The sequence below is a fragment of the Rattus norvegicus genome, chromosome 18 (assembly GCF_021556685.1).
Source record: "Rattus norvegicus strain SHRSP/BbbUtx chromosome 18, alternate assembly SHRSP_T2T, whole genome shotgun sequence".
NCBI classification, from domain to species: domain Eukaryota; kingdom Metazoa; phylum Chordata; class Mammalia; order Rodentia; family Muridae; genus Rattus; species Rattus norvegicus.
Window position 1 is genome coordinate 62,301,670 of NC_141551.1, and position 8,647 is coordinate 62,310,316.

Sequence of the window (8,647 nt, forward strand, 5' to 3'; positions counted from 1 at the left end):
TCAACACTGACACTGTCTACTTAGGCCGTTATCAACTGTCTTAACTGGTAAGCAGGCGGCCTTCCTGAGAATGTAATTGCAATATTGTTTAAGTGTGTTCCAAAGGTCAAGGAGAGATTTAGTCAGTGCTGATAATCTAAATTTCAAAAAGCTTAATGTATGTTTTTGTTTTTCCTGACAAAGACTTTACAGCTATTTTGAAAAAACAGCTAAATTGCAGTAATTCTGTTACAACTTGGAAATGAAATATTTATGATATATGCCATTGATGCTTTTAATTATTTTTAATTTCTTAGTACAAACAAATAATGGATTACATTATTGCTTGATTAACATTGTTTGACCCATTGAATGATCTTAATGTCATTAGGATTGTTAGAAAACCACAAAATTTTCTACTCAATTTTTATTTCAGATTAGCAATAATTATATAGTAAAACAATTCTTTGTTTATCTGGAATCGAAGAGCCAAGAGTGTAGCTGAACGATAGGAAAAGGGTTTGAGTCCTAGTAACACTCACACATTGAATAAACAATCTCCTTTGTTTGCTTGCTATGCATGGCCATGCTATGATGTATCAAATCTAAAAGGAAACATTCACTTTCAAACAGTAGCACATATTTCAAAGTAGATCAGTCATTGCTCTTGTGACTATACCATTGCTATTGTTGGTATAGTTAGGGACACTCAGGGATCCCTTGAGGTTCCAAATAATTGCAATGGGTTTATTTGACTCTAGAGCTTTCTCTCATGTGCTGTCCTATGAAGAAAAGGGCTCCCCTTCTACTTGGTCACATTGGGCTGCTCCTGGGCTTGGCATCGGTCCTCCGCAGCCACCCACCACCTGAAGCTTCCAGCCTCTCCACTGTGGATCCCCGCAAAGGGAGCGAGCTTCAGGCCTTGGTGAAGATGTATAGGCAGGACCCAAGCGTCCTGCACACCGAGGAAATGTACTTCCTGAGGGAGTGGGTGGAGAGCATGGGGGTAAAGTACCATCTAGAGCTAAGTCAGAAGAAAATACTAAGGAAGAAAAAAAGAGATGAGATGACAGAGGACAACATCAAGACAGAGGAGCCATCGAGTGAGGAGAGCGATCTAGAAATTGACAATGAAGGTGTAATTGAACCAGACACTGCTGCCCCTCAGGAAATGGGAGATGAAAATGCAGAGATAACTGAGGAGATGATGGATGAAGCAAATGAAAACAAGGGGGCTGCCATCGACGCTCTAATTGATGGTGAGCTCCAGGAAGCCATTGACTTGTTCACAGACGCCATCAAGCTAAACCCTCGCTTGGCCATTCTGTATGCCAAGAGAGCCAGTGTTTTCGTCAAATTACAGAAGCCAAATGCTGCCATCCGAGACTGTGACAGAGCTATTGAAATAAACCCGGATTCAGCTCAGCCATACAAATGGAGAGGGAAAGCACACAGACTCCTGGGTCACTGGGAAAAAGCAGCTCGCGATCTCGTCCTTCCTTTAAACTGGATTAAGACGAGGATGCCAGTGCAATGCTGAGAGAGAAGTCCAACCTCGGGCTCAAAAGATTGCTGAACATCGGAGAAAATATGAGCAAAAACGTGGAGAGCGAGAGATAAAAGAACGAATAGAAAGGGTGAAGAAGGCTCGAGAAGAGCATGAAAAAGCCCAAAGGGAAGAAGAAGCCAGGAGACAATCTGGATCTCAGTATGGCTCTTTTCCAGGAGGTTTTCCTGGGGGAATGCCTGGTAATTTTCCTGGAGGAATACCCGGAATGGGAGGGGCCATGCCAGGAATGGCAGGAATGCCTGGACTCAAGGAGATCCTCAGTGATCCAGTGGTTCTTGCAGTCATGCAGGATCCAGAAGTCCTGGTGGCTTTCCAGGATGTGGCCCAGAACCCATCAAATATGTCAAAACATCAGAACAACCCAAAGGTTATGAATCTCATCACTAAATTGTCAGCCAAGTTTGGAGGTTGATCATAATGTCAAAGCCTTTGCTGAATGAAGAACAGCTTAGCTCACTGACTGGATGTGGCAATAATACAAACCAGTGTGCCTCTGACGTCACCGGAGAGCTGGGGCGCTTCCAAGATAATCCCTACCCTCTGCATCATATGCGGCTGAGGCATTTTACAGTGGTTTGCCGTTAGAGTGTTCGTTCAGATAATGTTTGCCTACTAGGAATTACAAACTGAAAACATTTTTCAACCTTAAACATATTCTTTTAAAAATTTAGGGGATGTCAATTCCTACATTTTTCTTTAATAATCTTTTTTGGGTTTTTCCTTCTGAGTTACAGGGCGAGGAAGGTGAGTGTGGATGATTTACTGCTCTCATGAATGAAATAAAGATTTGTTAGTGGGAAGCAAATAAAACACATTTAAGTTGGAAAAAGAAAGAAAGAAAAGGGCTTCGTGTTATTGTGATGTAGTAGATCTTCATTTGTCTGTTAATGGAAGACGCCGTTATCGCTAACCCCCTTGCTGAAGTCTAGAGGGACCTCAGATTATCCTGAGACACCTCCAGTAAGACATGGCCGAAACTTAATGTGTCACCTTTCCATACCGCAGGATGTGATTCTGTCCATCTATTTTTCATTCTGGCTGATGTGAACAACCATCTACAGACATGAAAACCGTGTCACATTTATTCTTCTCTATGTGCGCCTCTCTTTTCTGTTTTTGTAGAGTCCTAAAAACTCTGCTGTCATATTTCTTGTATCAAGATATCCTTTCCAACCCCACTTTGGGATAAAAGAAAACCGTGGTCCTACTGAAGACAAAGCAGAGCTGGACGTCAGAAGTGAGAAATGACACCGGCATTTGTGGGTGTGGTGCCCATATCTAGTTCTAAAATCAAGCGAAGAACCCCTCACATTTTCTGATGCTTGAGTCAAAAAATTAGTTCACTAAATCTCCAGCAGGAGAAAGTTTTTCCTTAAGTTTTATGGTTTGTTTAAACGGAAACTGCTGGCTGTACAAAACAGCCCTGAACTAAGAACCAGTAACTATTTCAGTTTAATATAGTATACAGTAACATCTGGCTTTTAATCGATTGGATAAATCATTAGCACATTAAATTACATTTTTACGTTTTCTGAAAAAGTCGTGCGAACTCAATGCTGTGTTCTCATCAGAGACTGGTAAAACTTCCGTGAACAGACTAGCAATTAACTTTATGAGACGAATTAAAACTTTTTATTAACGCAAAATTAATCTGTGCAAATTAGGATTCTACGTCTCAAAAGCTTTGTGAAGTACAAATGCGGACTTACTTAATTGGACTGAGGATAGAAATGCCGCAGAGACTGTAAGCTCCAACATAAATATGTTTTAGTTAATGAACCTTTGGCAGTATTTGCATTTCTGGGCTTTTGGAGGAGGCTAAAATCTGGTTTATTATTATTATTTTTTTTAAAGTGCTATGACAAGTTTAATGTACGAAAAAGAGATTTGGGCTATAATGTGGTGGAAGGCTATGAAGTGTGCTCAAGCCACATAGTTCAGGAATCAATGCATCTGGGTCGTGAAGAACCCAGTCTCTTCTTATCCAGCCATTTCGCTATGGGAAACTTGAAGTTCATCACACAATGGTTTCCTTCTAAAACACATAATTTCACTACCTAAGTTTCCATTCTTAAGTGGCATACTCTGTCTAGAATCAAATTGTTAAGTCTTTATATGAACAGGATATGTCGCTTGTGCAGATTGGATGTGAAATGTCGTCCTAAAGGTTTGTGACGCTGAAGGTCTGGTTCCCAGTTTGTGGATAACAATCACTTAGAAGTAGTTGGTGTTTTATGAATTAAAGACAACCAAAGCATGCCGAATGTTTCCAATCTAACCAATGGATTAATTCAATAACAGATTTATAACTTGATGCCATTATTGAGGAGGATGGGAGTGGGGCCTGGTTGGAGGACATAATGTCACCGATCGCATGCTTTTGGAATGTATCATATCCCTGGTCTCTTCTTGCCTTGCTATCTGCTTTCCAGCTGCTATAAGTTGAGCAGCCCTTGTCCATCCTTTCACCGTGATGGCCTGGCTGCTTCACCGCAGGCTCAAAACAATGAGGTCATCTGACAATGGCTGTCACCTCTGAAGTCATAGGAGCCTAATGAAATCTTCCCCCCTTAAGTTGATTTTCTATTTGCTGATTTGCTATTTGTCACAGCGAAGTTGCATTAACCTGGCTGTTAACATGGCAACTAAGTCAAAGCAAAGTCATCGCAGGAATCTCTGATTCGGGATAGCTTAAGACATAATTATTAGAAGAGACTTGAACACAAAGACGCAGGATTTGTGAGATCAGCCACAGTGGGAAAAGCCTCAGAAGAAGCCAAACGCGCTAACTTCTTCATCTTGGCCTTTTACCCTCCAAAATACTTTATTCTTTTCCAGTTTAAGCTTCTCAGTCTGAAGTATCATGTTTTAGTCATGAAGAGCGTATCAAGTGATAGGAAACGATCAAACTTTCTATGTTCAGAAACATATAACCTTGAAATTGCATTAACTGGAGGAGCTGCGCTGGAAAATTGATAGTGGCCAACGGCTTGTTGAGCAAGAGAGACCAAGAAATACCTTCATCATGTCCCCCTCTGAGACTCCTGGATATCTCATTTTAAATACTTGACCAGGCACGCCTTCCTGCTAACCGTCACTTTGACTTTGGGGTTGTCAGCAGAATAACTTCTCGTATAAAACTGTTGAAGATTTCTGTAATAAGGCAATCTCCACCCGCTCTCCCATACTGTAAATACAGAGCGAATCCCTTTGTTAGGGTCAGACAGAAGACAGAGGGATGGGAAGGAGAATTCTAATCAGGCTCGCTTTTGGTCAAACTACTCCAAGAGGAAGTTGCTTTGTTCTCATTTCTTTATTTTTATTTTTTATCTTTATTAACTTGAATATTTCTTATTTACATTTTGATTATTATTCCCCTTCCTGGTTTCCAGGCCAATATCCCCCTAACCCCTCCCCCTCCCCTTCTATATGGGTGTTCCCCTCCCCATCCTCCCCCCATTGCCGCCCTCCCCCCAACAGTCTAGTTCACTGGGGGTTCAGTCTTAGCAGGACCCAGGGCTTCCCCTTCCACTGGTGCTCTTACTAGGATATTCATTGCTACCTATGAGGTCGGAGGCCAGGGTCACTTAATGTATAGTCTTTGGGTAGTGGCTTATCCCTGGAAGCTCTGGTTGGTTGGCATTGTTGTTCATAAGGGGTCTCGAGCCCCTTCAAGCTCTTCCAGTTCTTTCTCTGATTCCTTTAATAGGGGTCCCGATCTCAGTTCAGTGGATTGAAGCTGGCATTTGCCTCTGTATTTGCTGTATTCTGGCTGTGTCTCTCAGGAGAGATCTACATCCGGCTCCTGTCGGTCTGCACTTCTTTGCTTCATCCATCTTGTCTAATTGGGTGGCTGTATATGTATGGGCCACATGTGGGGCAGGCTCTGAATGGGTGTTCCTTCTGCCTCTGTTCTAAACTTTGCCTCTCCCTTCCCTGCCAAGGGTATTCTTGTTCCTCTTTTAAAGAAGGAGTGAAGCATTCGCATTTTGGTCATCCTTCTTGAGTTTCATGTGTTCTGTACATCTAGGGTAATTCAAGCATTTGTTCTCATTTTTTAATGTGTTATCAGCACCCTTCACATTGTAGAAAGGAATCTGCATGCTGCTGATGACTTGATTCTTCTGGGTTAAGCTTTAACCCATCTGGTGCCTGGAGAAGAATGTGAAGCTCAGTGGTTAGGGAGCATACGAACCCTGTTGCTCAGAAAGAGATTGAGAACTCTTTGATTGTAACTCAGAACAAGTGCTGTAGTCTCTAACAGCTGTAGACACTGCTTAGAGTCAAAGCTCAAGTTCATGCAGTGGATCATCAGGACCATACAGGCCATTCAACCATCACTGACCTCCAGCTCCTGATCTATTCGTAGAACTCTTCTTAAACCATCTCTGTGCAGCCTCCTGCTTACTTCCATATATCATCAACATATAGCAGATGAATTTGTGCCTCTACAAATCTGTCCCATCTTCCTGATGTATTCGTCCTCTGGCTGACTACATGGTTAACAGGCTCACCTTCTAAGACTCTAGTCCCCGTCAGTGAGCCTTCTCCCACTGCATTATTAAAAACTGGAACCCTTTGTCTTGTATTCCCATTCTCTCCCCCTTGTGTTATGTTTTTCATGGTTGACAAGGCTCTCTGACAAAGTACATATTTTTGAAAAGTAGACAGAGAACCCAGTGACATCAGGGGACATTTTGCTGGGTTTGTCATTGTACTTGTGATTAAGGTGCCTAATAAAAGTATGTGCTCTGATAGATGAATGAAAAATAGACTGAGAAAGAAACCGGAAAACATCAACTTTCACAATAGCCTCATAAAAATTAAGATAGCTTAGGGTAACTTTAACCACGTGAAAGACTTATATAAGAAACAATTTTGAGACATTGAAGAGAGAATTTTTTTTTAAAGCACAATCAAAAGATCATGATTTGTGATTGATTTAATTATCTTCTGACTGTTGATAACTTACAAATTATCTCCTTTATTTTCATCTTTCCATCTAGTAAGTTAGAAAAGAGTACCACTCCCAATCAGGCATGAACAGAAATTCCAGTTATGACTTTCCGAATGGGCATTTAAGGACAATTCTGAATTACAGCTTAGTCTTAGATAAGAGAAGATTTAAAAGGCCTAACTTGTTCTTAAAAGCATTTTAACTTGTAGATCAACTATAAAGAAGTGTTAAATACTCTTTATTTGATATCATACATAAACCACAGTAAATGCCTTTCAGTGGTGAAAGGCAGCATCATTGATGTAGGGAATTCTAATTAAAACAGCACTGTCAAGAATAGTTCCGTCCTGGTGTTTAGCATTGCCTGTCAGAGGCCAGTTTACACACACTGAAGCACGGGTGAGTCTTCTTGTTTCTGAGACAGTGACAGAATTTTCCCAGGATTTGAACATATTCATATACCCAGTTATATAAATCTAAGTATAAAACCATTCAATAGGTTTGAGGCAACACCCTCATATTTATGGAAAGGAAAATATTACTAATTAAGTCCAATCTTATCTTGAGAAAGGGAAAGCAGTGATAACATGTATTCAATTGGAAGTGTTACTTTAAAAAAGATCATATCCACTTTATGACAAGTCAATTTTACTTAAATCGGGGCTGTCCAACAAAAACATTGTTAGCCATTCATGATCTGAATTTGGTGTATGAATTAAATTATGGTATACATTAAAAGCCATGAGACATTTGTTTTGTAATAAATAAGGCAGTGGAATTATTCATTAGTAGCCTTTTTAAGATAAGCTATTAGGTCTGCCCTTTCTCCCTTCTTCTTAATTCCAGCGAAGATCATTTTTGTTCCAGGGATGTACTTTTTGGGATTTTCCAAATACTCCATCAGGGTATCCTCTCCCCAGGTGATACCTTTGTTCTTGTTGGCATCTGTGTAAGAGAATCCAGCAGCCTGGCCTGTCTTCCGCCCAAACAGACCATGGAGGTTTGGTCCAGTCTTATGCTTGCCTCCTTTTTCCACAGTGTGGCACTGGGCACACTTTTGAACAAAAATCTTCTTGCCTTTTTCAACATCACCCATTTTAAATTCGGTCCGGGCTGGTCAACACCACAAAGGATCAGACTCTTAGGGAGACGTCCCGCTCTCTCTGAAGAGAGAATTTGAAGCAATATTTGAATATAGAAAGATCTCCCCTACTCATGGGTTGCTAGGATCACTGTTGTGAAAATGGCTACCCTACCAAAAGCAATCTGGAATCTAAAACTCAATGCAGTCACCTACATAACTCTTCATAGATCTTGAAAAGATAACTTCATATGGGAACACACACACACACACACACACACACACACACACACACACACACTACGTCTATAAGATACGACGGTCCAAGAGTGATGTTGTTAGGAGTAACCAATCACTTTCTGATAGGACTTAAGGCTTGCTACATGAAATGGAGCCTATGTCTGACACTGTTCATGTGGCCAACAACCTGAGGCTGATTAGAAGAACAACGTAAAGGAAAAGCAAACAATATTGTTCTGATAAAGGAGCGTAGGATTAAAATGTCCCCCAATTACATTCTGCTATACCTAGAGGGACTAGTTCAGCCATCCTCGGAGAAGTTTCCTCCCACAGCAGATGGGAAGACACACAGAGACTCACAACTGGGCAATGTGGAGAGTGAGACACCTTAGAACATTGTATCCTAATGGTCTATCTTCATCAAATTCTTCCTTCAAGGCTTAGGGAGCTCTGCAGAGGAGGACGTGGAAAGATAGTAAGAGTCTGGTAGGATGGGAGACGCCAAGGAAAGAAGGCCTTCCAGATACAATAGTACTGACTGACACTCATAGGGACTCATAGAGACTGTGTCAGAATGCGCAGGACCTGTTCAGTTTCAAGTCAGATGTAGTCCCAGGGCTAAGAGGGGACATGGACATGAGCCCCCGTTCCTAACCTAGCTGTCTCCAACTGTCAATCACCTACAAAGGAAAAAATAAGTTTTCTCCAAGAGTCTCACTGGGTATAAACCACATTTATGGGTAGGCCTTATGCCCCAGCAGTAGATGACCAACATGAATTGAACTCAAGAATGTTTTTAAAGATCTTTGCCTCCCAGTGT

At 41.3% G+C, this 8,647-nt stretch overlaps 2 pseudogenes; one reads left to right on the top strand and one right to left on the bottom strand.

Annotated features, from left to right (window-relative positions):
* The first annotated feature begins 763 nt into the window (after nt 1-763).
* Nucleotides 764-1,961, top strand: St13-ps1 (ST13, Hsp70 interacting protein, pseudogene 1; annotated as a pseudogene).
* Nucleotides 7,285-7,602, bottom strand: Cycs-ps9 (cytochrome c, somatic, pseudogene 9; annotated as a pseudogene).